The 17,860-nt window shown below is 47.9% G+C and overlaps 1 protein-coding gene across 3 annotated transcripts in view; it reads right to left on the bottom strand.

Moving 5' to 3' along the window:
- CTNNA1 (catenin alpha 1) overlaps positions 1-12,881 on the bottom strand; it is a 118,781-nt gene extending 105,900 nt beyond the window's left edge. Inside the window, exons 1-2 of one of the 3 annotated variants that reach the window (XM_027705083.1) lie at positions 12,767-12,881; positions 5,484-5,597 (exon numbers count right to left, since the gene is read on the bottom strand). The gene's annotated coding sequence lies outside the window, so the exon portion shown is untranslated. The remainder of the gene's footprint in view (positions 1-5,483; positions 5,598-12,766) is intronic. The other 2 variants (XM_027705081.1, XM_027705082.1) reach the window with 2 other exon arrangements.
- Positions 12,882-17,860: the final 4,979 nt, after the last annotated feature.

The raw sequence follows: 17,860 nt of genomic DNA, 5'->3' as shown, positions 1-17,860 counted from the left end.
TTCTGCTTCAAGCAACCACTACTGCCATTCTACTGCTCCTTTTCCAAACAGACACCCCCATTGGCACACACCTGCAGGCCACTGCACGCTCAGAGTAAGCTGGGAGCTATAAAAATTCCCTTTCCAGTCCTGAAGGAGGAGGTGAGACTTCGGCAGAACCAAAAGGAGTTCTGGTTCTGAAGTGCCCCCAGGGCAGTCCCCAGCCCTGCTCACAGAAGTGAGGGCACACCCCTGAGCAGAGGGATGGCTCAACTGCTGGGGCTGCACTTTGTACCCCACCACAGGAGCTGGCCTGCTGAGAACACACCAAGACATGCACACAGTGCTCCTTCCAAAAGCCACAACTAAAGCTCAGAGTGTTTTCAAAAACTAGTAACTCAAGGTTTTAAGAATAACTTCAAATACCTATTTCCACGATACTGGCATGCAAATAATTTCTAGACCTTGGCAGGCAGAGGAATGCAGCTCTGCAGCTTCTTTGCAGAAGTGTTCTGAAGGCACCCAAGGCTTTTCAAAAAGCCCACGAAGGAGCACAATTCCAACAGTGAGCTCTGCACCCCAACAAATCACAGACAGCCCTAGTGCTCGTGGTCCTGTTTTTCCAGGTTGCACTCCCACACACACCTGAAGGCAGCGCTGGCTGTACCTCAGGCACTTCTGAGCAAGTCCATTCCACCTGCCCTGCACCAAGTGACCCTGCAGGAACCCATCCCTGGACAGAGCAAATCTCTTTGGGTTGTGCAGTGAAAAATATAACTGCTCATCTCCTGTGCATCAGTCCCACCACCTTGTGCTACCTGAAGGGTCTTTAACAGGCTATCTGTTGTCAGGCTTCATGTTTTAACTCTCCTGACAGGCTGCTTTCTAAAAGCTTTTAACTGCACTCATTGATGCCTCCTGGTTTTTCTCAGGGAAGCCAGTATTCAAGGAATGGCCTGACTGGCACAGCAGGAGCTAACCTGGACCAGGCACAACAGACCACATGTTGAATTCCAGCATTATGCTATCCACAATGCCCAACAAAAGAACATGGGACAAGAACATTTTATACCTGGGGGGACATTCTCTATTTGGAGGGTATCCTCCTGCTCCCCATCCTGTGCAGCTGATGGGTCCAGGTGCAGTAATAGGTATTTGACTGCGTTATTTTGCAGCTTTCTTATTTGTCATATCTCTTTAAGTAGTCACAGTCATTTTGAATGATAATCTGGTCCTCTACCATGCTGCCAGACTGTCTTTCTGTACCACATAATGAGAACATCCCTTATTTTATCACCCAAGTCATGATGATGGAACATGGTGGGATTCACAACAGTGACCCAGCTTCATCTTCCAGACAGAAAATGAACCAGCTTCCCTGTTCCCAAGGCTGGTCATCCAAATACCCAACCCACCTGATAACCAGCAGGGATCCTTTACCCCTGCTGAAGGCAGCAGACAAGAGACAAAAAGATCTTCAGGAAGTGGGTATCTAACACATACCATTGAGGCAAACCTTCTGAACAGTTCTGATTTCCAAAAGGTTAAGGCACACCTCGTACTAAATCCAGCTCACACATCGGGGTTTCATCATGCCCCACTGACAGTTCAAAATTGTTTTTCATATAACTAGGAGTATCCAGAAAATAAAAAGTTTCATTCTTTCCCTTCACAGTCTCCAAACTGACTTGTCTGCCACGTTCCACAAATAAAGCAACGCTCCCCTTGGCAGCCAAATGGCTGCTAGTCAAGGATGTTTGGTATATGTGATGCTTTTCAAAGAGGATTTAAGCAGGTTTTATTTAGGCTGGTTTTATTTAACATCAAGTATACACAACTAAAAACAGGGAGTCATCCTCTTCATAGCCTTCAACCTTAAATTTCATCTGTTCAGCTACCAAATCTTCTCCCCCACCCTAAATGCCATGCAGGTACCACCTCCCTAGAAATCCTTACTGTTAGAATTTCACTCTCAGAAATATTAATTCTAACTCAGATGTTGCACATTGTGGCAAAGCTTTTATTTATATTTACAGGGCAAGTTTGAGTTGAACCAGTCTTATGAGACTCAGATCTTGGTGGTAAAGGTGGGATGTATTGGCTGTGTCTGTATTATTAAACTCAGGAGTGCCTCCAAATTCTCAGGTCTGAGTAGATACATTGGCCATGTCCCAACTTGGTGTTGAGGTAAGACCATCTCCATCCTATCCCAAATTCCTGGTTTTCACTGAATATAATGATTTTACTAAACTTTCAAGCATGGCATCTATATGAAACATGGAAAAATATATGGGAAATCACTGAAGAGAACAAACTTCTGTAGAAATCAATGACTATGTTCTTTTATTATCAAAGCATTTTCTGCCACTCAAGTATATTCAACTTTGCTACACCTTTTTTATCACAAACTGCAGTAACCAACTAAGAGAAAAGACTATGTTTGGGTTCAGACGAGCCTGTTTCTCACCAGTGCCATTCTAGTTCCAGCTCTCATCATCTGTTTCTCATTTGTTTTTCTCTGCTGCTCTTGTGGAGAAGGCCCACAGAGAGGCATCTGAAACAGCTCATCAGACAGCCTTACAGAACCAGGGAGAAACAAATGCTTCTCCCCTTCTCAACTGGTTTAGCAAATCTTTAGACCTTGCTCCTGAGTAAAGAGATGTAACCTAATCCAGCATCCCTACAAAAATCCATGGCATTTAGAACTCTTTCCTCTCCCACATGGGTGTTATCCCCTGCCCACTGCCTTGCCAGCAGAGCCACAGAGCCCCTCACCTTCCCCTTCTGGCAGCACAGCCACCCCACCCCACCTCACGCCCCGTCACACGGGAGTGGGGATGGGGCACGTCACCAGACTGAGATGCAACACAACCCCCAGAGCAGTGTGTGCCATCTCCCAGCAGCTTCCAAACTGTCACAGTGCTGGGGATCTTGAGCGACTCATTTGCCATCAAAATCAGGAACACACTCTGCAACAACAGGTTTTCACGCCTCCATTTCAGCCTAGCTGTCATTGAGGGGATGAAGGCACACTCTGCAGTGTTCCTGGGACCACAGCAGTGATTGCACAACCACAAATATGATGTTTTCTTAGCCAGTGCCAACAGCAGCCTCTTGCCTTCAGCTATGTAAGAGTTAAGCTCTGATCATTTCCTTTTTGCCAGCGTTGTTTTGTCTCAAAGGAGCCAGAAAGGAGGTGCATGGCAAGCCACATCACAGCAGGCACGAGCAATTAGGGACTTATTTATGTCACACTAAGGCTCCAGTTCACGGATGACATCCTAAAAGAATGCAGGAACCAAACTCAGGCTTATACCCATTTAACTGTCCAGATGGATATCCCAGTATGTCCCAACAAGCGTCCAATTCATTTCTGCACAGTTTTCAGATTCCAAAGCACACGCAAGGTTCCAATTCCATGAAGACTGACAGAGTATCAAGACTGCTTGAGAACCACACATGCTTTTTCTAAGAAAAAGGATCTCCTATATAACCAAGATTAATTTTAATATTCTAGCTACAAAACTTTGTATTTGGGAAAAAGAAAAGATGTGTCATGAGCAGCAAGCTACGGCTATTAACAATAAACCACTCACTGTGCCTTCACAATGTTTGTGCCATTTTTTGCTGAAGACCTGCACTACTACCACCTGAAAGAAAGCTTCCAAAATCAGAACAAGTAACCACGAGATTTGTAACTGCTGTATTTTAGCTGTTCTGTGGGTCAGGTCATGGCTCTGGCCATGCAGAAGGGCAACACACCTGCATTTTAAGCAAACAGCAACATCTGTCATGAACTTACCCCTGCAGCAACAGCAACTTGCAGCTCCCAAAGCCAGCCCTCACACAGCCACATCTCTCACATTTAAGCTGTAGGCTCAAACTATAGGTTCATACTTTCAAACACAATGAGGGGACTCAGCCTGTAAAGAGGATGTTAGAGCCAGGCAGGGCTGGGCCCCTTGAATTCAACTACTGAGAGCCCTCAGTGTCTCTTTCCACTCCTGAGGTGGAAAACTGTGTGAAGCTTCCCTAAAATCATTGAGAAAGAATGGAAGAACAGCTTACTGGCACTCTCTGAACCACAGCACACTTTCAGACCCTAGGGATACACAGTCAGTGCAGATATAATAACTAGGCTGTGGCTAAAGAGCACAGCTCTTCAAACCCCAAACTACGCCAGCACAGGTTCCAATTACCAACCTTACATTTGCAATGAATCCAAGAAGGGGCAACCTTTTAACAAGTTAATTTTTGCCACAAATATTCCCTAAATAAGAAAAAGGTTGCTATAAATTAGTCTACTTTATCAATTGGCACAAGATTTTGCCAGTGCAGCAAAACTGATTCTTGCTTAGCTTGCAAAAACCCACTGATGGCTGGCAATAAAGGGAAAAGAAAACCTGGGAATTTTTGTTCTGATCTTCTTCAGTACTCAACCTGCAATAAAAAGTGCTGTTTATGCTAAAGAATCAGAAATAACCAGAATCTGACCCCACTCAAACTGCACTTTCATTCCTAAATTGATATGTTGTTATGCAATACCCTTCAGTGCTTTTAGCTGACCACATCTTGGAAATCTAGACCTTCATTAGCAATTTAAAACAGTCAGAAGTACACAAATACTGACATGCATGTTTGGAAAAAAATGAGACTCTATAATTAGAGGTTTGATGAGACAATCTGCTTAAACATGGAGCAAATGGACAGTCTTGTACTAACAGAGACTAAATACCATACTCTTTCTCACTTGCATGCTCAGCATAGCAGCAACTAAAGGCTACATAACAAAAACTCGTGATGTTTTAAGAACGGAAAAAGTTTTCTCCATTTGCAAAAGCTACTAGAGCAAAGGAATGTGAAGACTCTTCAAAGTAAAACATTTTCTAAGTTTCCTAGGTAAAGTCCTTTAGGAGTCCTTTCTTGGTCCTTCACTTTGATTCACAAACACTCTGTCAGTCTTAGATAAAAATTACAAAGCAATTATCTAAAAAAAAAAAAAAAGAGTAACAGAGTAACAACCCCCACAGGTGACGAGGCCGAGAATTTCACTTTATGTTCAGGGTAACCCTCAGCACCACCTCTCAGCTCCATACAATGAGTTACTGTCACGGGAAGAATTGCAGCATCCCCACACGCCCCCAGACAACTCTCAACTTGCAGAGGTAAGAAGGGGAGGGGGGAGGGATTCACAAAAACAAACCCCAGGAAGAAGGAGTGAGCATGAATGGAATGCACAAGCGTGGTTTGGATGAGTTAAGCATCTTTAAATGACTGCAGCTATCCAGGAGAGTAGGTAAGGCAGGAGGCTCTAACACACCATCTCCTCTCCCCACAAACTGCCAGCCAGGCTGCAGAGCACAGCCAGCACTGACTGGGGAGAACTTTGCAGCTCCTCCAGAAGAGCAAAGCAGGTACTAATGAAAACACAGTGGTGGTATGAATTTTTGGATGCTTCCCAGAGTTACCTGCACAGCCATAACCACCTCCTGTCAAGTACAAACCTGCTAAGGGTGCACAGTGGTGCAGGAGAGTCAGAGCTAACAATGATCTGCCTGGACAGGAATCCTTTGGAGTCACTGCCTTCGCATATGGATGACCAATTAAAGCAGCTTCTGCTAAAAAAAGAAAAGAATATCACTGTCCCACCCACATTCCATAAAAGCAACAGGAAGGAACCAGGAGGTTTGGGAGGAAGGAGTCACTGCTTGGATGGTCTTGCAGGAAAAAGAGATTTTAAGGCAGTAATACAGCTATTTACTAAGTGGAAACCAACTTCCATCTGATTAAAGACACATTTTTCTCTCTCCACCCCTTCTCTCACCCCCAGGAACAGGAAACATGACAAAGCTACAGAACAAAAACCAGATGAGCCAAGAAATCCTGTTCCATTGGCTTTCCACCAGCACTTTGCCTCTGGTTCTGCTGAACACTGCATCTTTTACTGACAACCATTGACTTCTCCCTAGGCCCACAATCAAATAATCATATTCAAATTGTCTTAACCAATTTTGTAAACTAAGTAAACCAGCTTAGAACACCTGACACGAAAGTACTGATGCATAAAGACCAGAAATTAACTTTTTTCCTTCAGGTTACAAGCTTTGAACCCTGCACAACGCATCTGCATTATTCTGTTTTGCTACAAATAAACCTTCCAGGTTTTTTTTTTCCCTACTCTTACTGCATTTTATGCCATTATTTTTTCTTCCTAACTCCAGCTATGAGAGGGGGAAAAAAACCACTCACACACTCCTCTCTGTACCCATACATAATAAGAGAGCTGTGATTGAGGACTCCACTGGCAGTGGAAGTGCCACAGAGTAACAAACATAGGCTGTCCAAAAAGCCTTACCCACATCTCTGCTTTCGGGAGGCACTGTTTAATGTTACTTAGGAAATGTGTTTCCAACAGCAGTGGTTTGTAATTAAATACATCTTCCAAACACTGGAAGTGGCAGTAACTACAAAGCCAACACTTTGTACCGAAATTTAAACCACTCCAGAGCCCCTCAAAGCCGAACCAGATTCTTGCTTTTCACTCACTCAAAAAATATTTTGCATCTTTCATTTTACTTATAGTTTGTATGAAGTCATTGGACTCACAAGGCTTCTAAATTTAAGACAAAGTCACTGAACTGAATACAGTGACAGAGCTGGTCTGCACCTGCAGCCAGGATGGGCAGTGCCCGCAGCCACGTGGGCTCCTGCCAGCCCTGGGCACTGGCCACCACAGCCCTGGGCACATCTGTGGAACAGAGCTCAGCCCGGGCTCCAACTCCTGCCTCAGGAAGCTCCTACACTGCTGGAGCTTGGCAGAGAACCTCAGGGAAGCAATGCTACTTGTCTGCCCTTCTCTCAGGGTTTTACTGCTTGTTTGACTGCTTGCCTGTTGGTTTCCCTTTTAGAGATGGCTTTATACACTGCCTCCACCCAAGAAAAAGCTGGGGGAGGATATGGGGAAGGGAAGATAAATGATTGTGGGGGTCAGTAAAGTGGCAGGGGTCAATAGTTATGACCAGAGAACAAGAGCACGACACCAGACACCATCCAAGAGCATCCATCACTCCCCAAAGGCATCAAAGGAGCCAGAGGACACTGCTCAACAGAGTGACAAGGGAACGGAAACAACCCGCAGAGCTCCTGCCTTACTCCCTCCTTCTGTTGTTGATGACAGCTGGGCCAAGGCCAGGTGAAGGGCTTGTCATTTAGGGCCTCAGACAAGGGCTAGACTAAAAAAGAGTTGATGGGACCACGATAACCAAAACATCATGACACAGGTCACAACAGGACAAAAGGCTGAATGGATCTCTCAACCTATGGCAATCAGATCACATCAAACCCCCTGCACACCACTTACAGTTCATTGTTCAACTTCTCATTCTTTAAATGAATAAATAATTTAAGTTTCAGGCTGTTTAGACTCCAAAACACCTGGACATCAGGTACTGGTTGGAATGAACTGTATGGTAAATTGTCAGTGAAGTTTATACCAGATGTGTCACATGCATACATGTCCACAGCCCATCATGAATTATCCAAGACCATGAGCAACTCTCCAACATCGAGCAATGACACTCATTAGGTCTCTAAGTCACACTAAAAGAAATTAGTATTACAAGTACATATTACAAGGACATACTTGCAAAAAAGAGGGTAAAGAACAGGCAGCTTGTACATCTTGATTAGTTGTGCTCACACCCACTTTCACCTTCTTGCTTCTGAGCATACCACAGTTCTGTCCTCTGCTGTTCAACAGCGCTGGGTCTGAATTCAATATTCTAGTCAATTAAAAGCTACATTTACCCACCTATGGCTTCAGCTGAAGATCTCAAGAGCACTTTGAGGAGATGAATACTGACCTGCTCGGTGTTACACAGGTTAAACACCATTTTATAGGCACACAGCTCAGCCCTGTTTACATGAAAAATTAAACTGACCTTTGTGGCAGTGTAAAGCTACATTGCTAGTGCAGCCCTTGTGCAGCCCATTTATTTAAGTGGATCTTCTGGGCTGAGGTTGTATCATCCAGAAAAAGACATGGAAAGAATAATCTCCCTCTTAGAGCCTTAGATATGCATAGATATCACCTCTACAAGGGCCCAGGATAAAGCAGTGAATGAAAACTCTGAGCCCCGGGGGAGTGGGAATGGCAGTGGAAGAGGGAGCACAAACCACCACACGTGATCCTGGGAGCATTAGCTCTTCTTGACTTCAGTGAAAAGCAGCAAATTTAGTATTTACCTAAATGACCTCTTGACCTTCTGCTGAACAACAGAACTGTCTGATCTACACTTCTCCCTCCCTTCTGTCAATTAACCTCCAGATAAAAAAGTAATTTTTTTCTTCTCCTGACCCTCAGCAGCACCACAAGCTCATTAGTTTCAGTCCAGAACAGGGTGTACTAATGGGTTTACAGCCTCTTCTACCCTAACTTACACCTACATCTCATTTGCTCCCCAACATCAGCTCCACACATGAAGTCGTCAGCATATACAGCCATCTGAGGAACCATTCCATAACAGGGCACAGATAGAGAGAAACTGGGTGTTGTTGGGGGAAAAAAAGCACACCATGAGCTTAAGTTTTGTCTCATATTATCCCCAATGCAATCCTACCTGCCACACTGCTGCCAGCTTCCTGGCTGCTCTGCTCTCAACCCCCTCACTGCCTTGGAAACAGTACAGGAGTTTCATTCTCTCTTGGACTGTAACATGCATCAACACTCCTCCCTCCTTGTGTCATTCCACATACTAAAACAGATCTGCTGGGGAATTGCCTGGCATTCAGCTTGGTTTCATCACCACTGTTCCACTCTTTGCCTTGGTAATGGTTTTCCCTTTAGCTACACCTGGCCTCATGTTTGCTTTTTCCATCCATAGAATCACAGAATGGTTTCAGTTGGAAGGGACCTTAAAATCCATCTCATTCCAAAACCCTGCCATGGGCAGGGACACCTTCCACTAGCCCAAGTTGCTCCAAGCCCCATCCAACCTGGCCTTGGACACTTCCAGGGATGGGACAGCCACAGCTTCTCTGTGCCAGGGCCTCCCCACCCTCACAGGGAACAATTTCTCCCCAATATCCCATCTAACCCTGCCCTCTGGCAGTCTGAAGCCATTCCCCCTTGTCCTGGCACTCCAAGTCTTTGTCCCAAGTCCCTCTCCAGCTCTCTTGGAGCCCCTTTGGCACTGGAAGGGGCTCTAAGGTCCCGCTGGAGACTCCTCCAGGCTGAACAACCTCAACTCTATCAGTGTCTCCAGAGCAGTGGGGCTCCAGCTCTTGGAGTATCTCCATGGCCTCCTCTGGACTCACCCCAGCAGCTCCATATCCTTTGTATATTGGGGCCCCAGAGCTGGAGGCAGCACAGGAGGTGGGGTCTCACCAGAATGGAGCAGAATCCCCTCCCTCAACCTGCTGGCCACACTTTCAGATGCAGCCCAGGACATGGGGAGAGGTGCCTGAACTTAAAGCCTTCCAGAAGAAGCTCTCAGGAGTCTAAATGATTAATCAAGTAGCTGTCTTGTAAATTAGAAATCTTGTAACAGAAGGGCACGTCAATAGACTGGGAGTGAATTTCCCTTTGCAAACTGCATTAGTTTAGATGTGTGTATTTAATAATTTCTATCACTTCACAAAGCACAGGGAAAAAAAGGTTACTCCAGAGATATTTATAAACACATATCAAAGGACTAACAGATGTTTCCATAGTACATCTGGGATTAACAAACAGAACTGTGTAATCATATTGAGAGAAAAGGTAGCTGGCTCTTTAAATCCATCAGTCATGAGGAATTATGAATCATATCTAAGTAACAGATTTGCCAACAGAAGAGTCTGGCCTAACCCTCTGCACACCAGAAATCAGAGTTACACCCATTCTCACCCTGACTGGCAGATAAGGAGTCTCAATTTTTCCAGGAGAGTGATCCCCATTCGAGTTGCAGTGACTGCATTCCTCCTGCAACTCCTTCACCTCAGTAAATTCATTTGCACCCAGTTCTGCTTTGTGGCACAGCAGGTCACTCTCGGTGCTTCTCTTCAGAGGAGCTCATCCAGTGAGGGTGCTGGCATGCAATTTTGTGGTAGGCTCTATTTTAAGTCTCATTCACTGGATTAAAATAGTATGGAGTTAAAAGTAGTAATTATCAAACATCTGCACTTTCTCTAAAGCTGCAACACTGTTTAACCAACGCATGAGCTATAAACTCACTGAATGGAGCTATTCCAGATTAGCTATAAAACTAAATTAGGGTGAATTCCCAGAGCAGTAAAGGATCCAATTCCTCAAGGTTATATGCATTACAGTTCTGTAGCACAAGAATTTGAGTGTTGTCCAGTTAAGGCACAATAATAGGAAGCCTTGTCCCTGGAAGTGTCCAAGGCCAGGTTGGACGGGGCTTGGAGCAACGTGGGCTAGTGGAAGGTGTCTCTGCCCATGGCAGGGGGTGGGATGAGATGGACTTTAAGGTCCCCTCCAACCCAAACCAGTCCATGATGCATGATCATGTTGAATGACCATTTCATATTGTACTGTCCTAATAAAATAGTACTTAGTCCTCTTTTAATCATCACGTTCCCTTTAGTGTCCAGCAAAGACAAAAACCTCAGAAACACAGCAAGTCCTTGAACAGAAACATCATGGCCACGTAGGTCCTCGCTGCAGACCAGCCCCACTGTCCACCTATGATGAGCAGGCTGGTTTGGCCACTAAATATTTCTGTGATCTTCACTAATTCGCTGCATAAGAAAGATCATTTAGAAATCAAATTGTAACAGCAGACATAATTTTAAGGCAGGGCTGAAGTCCCACTAAAATGTATTTTCAATTCATAAACATTTCTACTAATGTGGATTCCTTTGCATGATCAGTTTCTCGATCTTACAGCTGCAGAAGGAAGATATTCATGCTCCTGAAAAAAACACAAATTACTTTTCTATTACATCTCTCAGTTAACTTTATCAGACCAACAGAAGCCCTGTGAAGAAGCTGCACATTAATGTCTGCCTTTACACACGTCGGCACAGAAGTGCTGATGTTTCACAAAGCTTGAAAATTTATTGGGAGGTAAGTATTTACATTTGTATTTTAAACCATCGGTTTGAGCACAGGATTTCTAATCTCTGCCCGCTGTGCTCCCCCCTGCCACCTTGTGTAAACTTTTAATCTCTGATGCAGAGGCCTATTATTAGAGCTGACTGAAAAAAAACCCTACAGACTGAAGGCACGTTGTTTGTCATGGAAAAGGTTAGGGCAAAGCCTTTCCAAAAACAAAGCCTTATTAATAAACCTTTTGTCTGTTTCTGCTGAGAAAAGTCAAAGAAACATTTCCTTGATATTTTAAAAACTGTTTCTCTGTAAATAAAAAACAGTGACTCAACATCAAAATATGTCCTTTTAAACAAAAAGTTTCGATTCAGCGGGGAGAAATAAGTAAACACTTAACATGGCCTTAGCGCCCCGAGACAGACCGAAAACTGCACGTCCTGTAAAGTGAGCTGGGCTTTCACCTCCATTTACACACAAGCCTGCCCCCAAACCAATCTGGGAACGGAAAAAAACACCCCCCCAGCCTTTAGCCGGTTTGAAAGCACTGGGAGCTCGGTGTAACCTCTCCCACCTCCCCAGTCCCAGTGCGGGAAAAACACAGGAAACCAGTAACTCAGGCACCCAGAACACCTTCTGCACAACTCCCACCTCAAAAAACAAAAGACAAAGACAAACAAGGGGCGGGGAGGGGGGCGCAGAGAGCTCCCAGAGCAGTTCAATACAGATAACCCAGCCACGCCCGGAGCCATAACTCCAGAGCCGGGATGAGGCCGCGGCCGTGGAGGCTCGTGGGGAGCTGTGAGGGAGCGATCGATGGCCCTCGCCAGACACCCGCCGGCTCCCGGGCAGGGCTGCTGGGCCAAGGGCAGGCAGGGAAACCTGCCTCGATCACACCCAATTCTTCGCTAAACGTAACTTGGGACGCGCGTTTTCATGCAAACTTTCAGCCTGGAAGATTTCACGTGTTTTGAATTGGCACTAGCAATGAATTAAGGCCGGGTGCCCCTCACTGTCCAGGAACCCCACGGCAGCAGGCACAGGGGTCACACATAACCCGGGAGCTCATACGCTCTCCCTGCTTTTTGTCTGTGAAAAGTAGCACGAAACTTTCAGTCAGGGAAGGAGGAGCGCCCGCCCTACGGCACAGGAGCAGGCGGAGGTGGGTGTCAGGAAACGTGGCGGGGCCGAGCGAGGCGTGTTCCCGGCGCTCCTGTGCGGGAACAGCCGCACGGCCGGGAAGGAGGGGGAGCTCCCGGCTCAGCCGCGCCGCCCGGGGAACCGGGGTCCGAGAGGCGAGCGGGGCTCCCGGCGGGCCCGGCCCGGCCCGCAACCCGGGAGCGGCCGCGCGGGGAGGGGCCTCGGCCCCGCCCCGCCGCCCCGAAACTTCCCCGGGAGCCGGCCCGGCCGCCGCCTCTGCCCCGGGAAACGGCGCCCGGCGACCCCACACCCGGCGGGTCCCCCCCCGCCCCCGGCCGGGCTCCCCCGGCCCCTCCGCCCCGCCCGGCGCGGCCTCCCCGTGCGGCCCAGCCCGGGCCCGGCTCAGCCCCACGGCCGGCGCGGCCCGCTCCGCTCCGCTCCCCTCATTTCCCCTCCTTCCCCCGCTCCGCTCCCGCTTCGCCCCCGCGTCCCTCCCGCGGCGCCGCGGCCACAGGGCCGGGCCCGCCCCGCCGCCCAAAAGTTTCCAAGTGCCAGAGCGGGGCGCGGAGGGGCCGCACCGCGCGGCCCCGCGAACTTTACCGGGGCGCAGGAGGGTGGAGTGCGATGGGATCGGGTGGTCGCCGCCGCCCTGGCTCCGCTCCGGGCCCGTCCCCGGCCCCGCCGCTTTGTCCCGTCCCGCGAGGAAATGGGCTCTTCCGGCGCCTCCCCGCCCCGGCCCGGCCGCTCTTCCCGGCACCGCCCGCCGCGCCGCCCCCGCGCCCTCGGCACCGCCCGCCCGCAGGTGAGGCCGGCGGGGCAGGGCGGGGGCAGGCGGTGGGGCTCCTCATCCCCGTGCGGGACCCCCTCACCCCCGGGCAGGAGTCCTCAGGAACTCCCTCGTCCCCGTGTGCGACCCCCCCGTCCCCGGGCAGGAGCCCTCAAGAACGCCCCGACCCCCGTGTGGGACCCCTGAGGAGCCCCCCGGGCCGGAGCCCTCCCTCACTGCTGGGGCCGAGGCACAGCCTCCCCTCACACCCTCCACCGGACCCGGCCCCCCCACCAGCCCAGGCTCTCAGGCCGCCACTTTTGAGGCAAAATCAACAAATTTGCGATCAAACCCTGGCTTTGTCCTCCTAAGGAGGTGGGGACACCGAAGGTCCTAGGTGCTGTGATTTGAAGGAGGTGGAGAAAAAGTTATATCTGGATTCCTCTTGTGTTTGTGAATTGATGTTTTGTTTTGGAAACCCAAAACCTTCGTGAGGAGCTGCTGCTTTTAGGAAAAGCAGATGTCTCTAATAATAAGACTACAGGTGAGAGGAAACCCCAGGGATGCAAGTGGGGCAAGCAGAGCCCCTCTCAGAAGAGGGGGAGGTTTTGGGAACCTGACCTTGGCTCACAGAAGCAGGTCTGCAGCGAGAGAAACTTGTCTTTTTATGCCCTAATTTGTTTCAAAGTTTTCTTTGAAAAGTCTCTTGTGAGAGAGCGATTGTTTTTACCCTACAATAAATTACTCTGGGACTTTCTGTGGTGTGTTTTGAGATGGTGTTTGATACAAATCTCTCTACAGAACTCACACTTATACTGGATTGTAAAGACAACTGAATAAATTTAACACATTTCGTGACTCATTTGCCAGCACTCCTGAGATACCTGAAACTACTCACTCCATCCTTTGTTATTAAGCAAAAAATAGGGAGACTGAGTAACCTACCAGGAAGGTTCATTCAAGGTCCCACATTCATTCAAGGCACTAATTGAGCCCAGGGGCCTGGCCCCAGGTCCATGGAACAGCACAGGTGACCACACCGTGGGCAGGACTGGGACTTTCCTCCAGGTACTGGTTCAGTGGGATTTGCAGGGCCGTGTTTCCCACCTTTGCCATACTCCCGCAAGCCTTCTCTGCAAGAAGACAGACAAGTGTCCTGCAGTGATTTAGATTGCATTTTTCCTTCCTGCAGGTTTAATCCAAGAAAGGGATCCAAGACTAGGAAATAAACAGAGTACTGTTTCCTTTTAATCCAGAAAGAAAATAGGGATCAAGAGCCCAGCCTTGTCAGTGAGTGAAGTTATTGAAAGAAAGTGAAATCTGTAATTATGATACTGACTGACATACATGTTATTAAAAAAATATAGGGTCTTCAGTGCCTTAACAAACAAACTCTTCTCTGGAAACACGGAGGGAACAGATTTTTTAAACTCTTTATATTTCCTACTTGTACCAAACTATTAATATTTGGTGTCAACTGCACCAGGGATTCAAACTACTCGTTTCTGATCTGTAGCATACTCTCAGTAAAATTGAGTTTACACTTCAATAGCTTGCTTTCTTTCATTACTCCTTTTAATATCATGTCTTGGCCTCCTGTGGTGGCTTCCACATTCGGCAGTTCTGTGTGCCTCACATCCTTTCAGGACAAAATGTCAGATTCAAAAAAAAATAAAAAAAAATCCCTTTTAAACCTACAGACTCAAAGGTAGAAGGCCTGGAGTTTGTGGAGAATCACACGTTCTGTACTGCACTGAAAAGCGAAGGGAAAAGCAGGAGATCAGCTGGCAGCTGTGCTGGTTCATGGAGTGAGTTAAAAGGCTCGACAAACAAAAAATAAAATTATGTAAAAACAGAGCCAGCTAGGTTGAGATTGGACTTTGTCTCTTAATTAGCAGCTCTCTCTGAATCACGGTTCCGGGCTCTGTCAACAAGACTAAAATGCAGGGGGGTGTTCAGACAGGCACCCAGCAACAATAGCTCACACCTCCCATCCAGTGCATGTCATTACCACAGCACCAGGCTGTGCCAGAAGCTTGAAATCTAATCCATTTTCTGAAATGAGTTAGAGGTTTTATGCTTGACCTCAGATCTTCCTGTGGCAGTGTTTGTGGGTTTGTAATCCCATTTTCCTGGATTTTTTTTTTTTTTGGTGTTTTTCTCTCCCCTTTTCTCTGGGTGAAAACCCAAGGTAAGGCAGGGGAGGACAGGGAGGCAGGGCGGCCGCAGCGATACTGCAGGAGGTTGTGTGCATAAAATCAGCCAAAGCTTTGGTCTCGGCTCCGTGAGGGCAATCCAAGGTGCAGCACGGCGGAGCAGAGCAGGTAGTGACTGTGCACTCCCGGCAGCGTGTCCGAGTTGCTCAGATGTGTGCTCAAGGGCAATCCCTGCCAGGCGCACCTGAAGACACCTGTGTGGGCGCAGCCACCGCGGGGAAGCTGCCCTTCCACTGTTAAGTCCTGGGGTAGGTCTGTGTGCCAAGCAAGGAAGGGGCTTGTTTATGTAGCACCTGCTGTAAATATACTGTCTGCCAGTCCCAGTGTACACAGGGTCTAAATGATGTGCTTCAGCTGGAACTGGATTTTCTATTTCTGTGACAACATTGCTGACATGAAGCAGTTGCTCTGTGCATCCATTTGTGCCCATTTCAAAATGTGTGGGTTTTCTTTGTGGTTTTATTTTGGGGGGTTTTTTTGTTTGTTGTTTTTTTTCCCAAAGAAAAGCAGTTTAGTTTTGTTATCTGTGAGAAGTGAAACAGAAGTGAGAGGTGCAAAGATAGGACTGCTGGGGAGGAGATGGTAATGGGGGGATTGAGAGAAATGAGAGAAGGAAGGAAATTAAAAGAATGAGGAAAATATGTAGAGTATTGTAATGGTGGGCTGAAGTCCTTGCTGGAGAGGCCAAAGGGGCAGCAGGAACCAAACAAAGAGAGGAAAAACAAAAAATATGATAAAGGAATCTGAGGGTTCAAATACCAGCTGTTGAGGCTGTCTGCAGGCTGATGTCAGGCTGTGCAGTGGGGACAGCCCCAGGGCAGCTGTGCTGTGACACCAGCTGTGCTGACTGCAGAGCAGCACTCACAGGACGCAGCCCTGTCGCCTCTTTGGTCCCTGCTCTGCCAGCCAGGGGCCAGGAGCAGGGCAGGGACCTCACAGACAGTGAGCTTTGCTATGGGGGTCACCCCAAAATGCAGCTTCCCCTAAGGACTGGTGGCTCTGATGAAGTCAGCAACGTAGCGAAGTGAGGGTTTGGCACTTCACTTGTGCTGTGGCATCAAGTCCCTGGGGCTCCCCAGTATTTGTAGTGTTCCCATGTAGCTGGGAGGCATCACCATTCCTCTTCAGGGCTCAGATACATAAAGAACTAAGATTGTCTTCCAATATCCAGTTAGAAATCAACATCTGCACAGCCAGAAAGCAAATCCCAATGTCCTGGGGTGATGCATGCTTGAGGACTGCTGGAAGTGGTGGTAGGTGGTGCTTTTGGGGGAACTGCAGCTCTGCCACCTGAGCTGTGCATGCAGCAGAGGGACTGAAACCCCCACCTCAGTGGAACAAACCCCAGTCAGCAGGAGAACGGATTTACCAGTGCACCTGCACCTACACTGGGGCTCCTTCTGGCACTGCTGGCTGCCCAGGGATCAGGCCTTGCTGCTCCAGTGCCAGCTGGAGCTGCAGCCACAGTGCTCCCTGTGCCAGGGCTTTTGGCTGCTGTGCTCGCCATCACTGCCCACCTTCTCCAAGGAAAACTGTCTGCTAGAAACATGCCCTGGTTCATACTCAGGAAGCCACTGGATCCTAAGCAAAACCTTTCTCTTCCTGCACCATCAAATCCTCCTGGGACCTCCAGAAAGAGATGCGCAGAACCCAAGAATGACCACGAGCAGAGGGACTGCTGGCCCCCAGCAGCATCCCCCCATGCACATACACTACAGCACAGGCATCCTGAAAAACACAGGCAGAAGTTGTAATGAGGAGAAATTATGCAGTCCCAAAAGGCTCAGCATGAACTGGGTTCACTGGTTGCTGTTCTGAGCCAGAGTAGTTTGCATTCACCTCCAGGTTCACACAGCCTTTGTGTAATAAACTGTCATAGCCCTGGAGAAGGGAACATTCAAAAAAGTGCCCCGAGGCAATGCATAGCAGAAGCCTGAGAATCCTCCTGCATGAGTCACTGACCTCCACACACTGCATCTATTTCAGCCTTTAATTAATAAGGTTTTACATTTCTATGGCACTTTCCATCTAGAAAGGTCCTAAAATGCTATGAAGACTAAGGGGTGTACAGCACCATTGAAACGTGCTTCCCGGGGAGGTGGGGCTGTGCAGGGAAGGCAAGCTTAGCCAAGGGCACTGGGGAAAAAGGTTCTTCATTTTAAACAGAGCCTCTGTTACGTCACTGAGTGTTTCATATCTGTGGAGAACAGACAATAAGATTTTAGTTTCTAAGGCACTACTTGAGTAAATAGGCCTTGTAGATTGCTTTCATTATCCATAGGGGATGCAGTGCAAAACGAGTACTGGGGGGTTTTAATTTAGGGTGTTAAAGGACTACAACATAAGCTACATATTTAAACCATCCTTGGATCAAGGCTTTCCTCTCTCCAGATGAGAGGATTCCCAAAAGTTGTACACAAAGCAGAAGCCAGTGGAGGAAACAAATCCCATGCTGACAGCACCTGACCCTGCACTTGGAACACTAAACTCCCTTGCATGCTCCCTGGAAGCTCAGTAGCATCGAATGAAGTAAAAGCAAGGTAAAAACCAGCCTAAAGCACCAAGTGGGGCAAGTAGAAAACCAGGAGGAAACAGCCCTCCTGTCCCAAGACTGACAGAGACTCTGAGGGGAATCATAGAATAGGCTGAGTTGGAAGGGACCCATCAGGATCATCGAGTCCAACCCCTGGCCCTACCCAGGACACCTCAACA

Source organism: Neopelma chrysocephalum, unplaced genomic scaffold (genome assembly GCF_003984885.1).
Source record: "Neopelma chrysocephalum unplaced genomic scaffold, ASM398488v2 Primary Assembly neopelma1_319, whole genome shotgun sequence".
Taxonomy (NCBI): domain Eukaryota; kingdom Metazoa; phylum Chordata; class Aves; order Passeriformes; family Pipridae; genus Neopelma; species Neopelma chrysocephalum.
The sequence above is the reverse complement of the archived record's forward strand: the minus strand, read 5'-3'. Positions and strand labels throughout refer to the sequence as shown.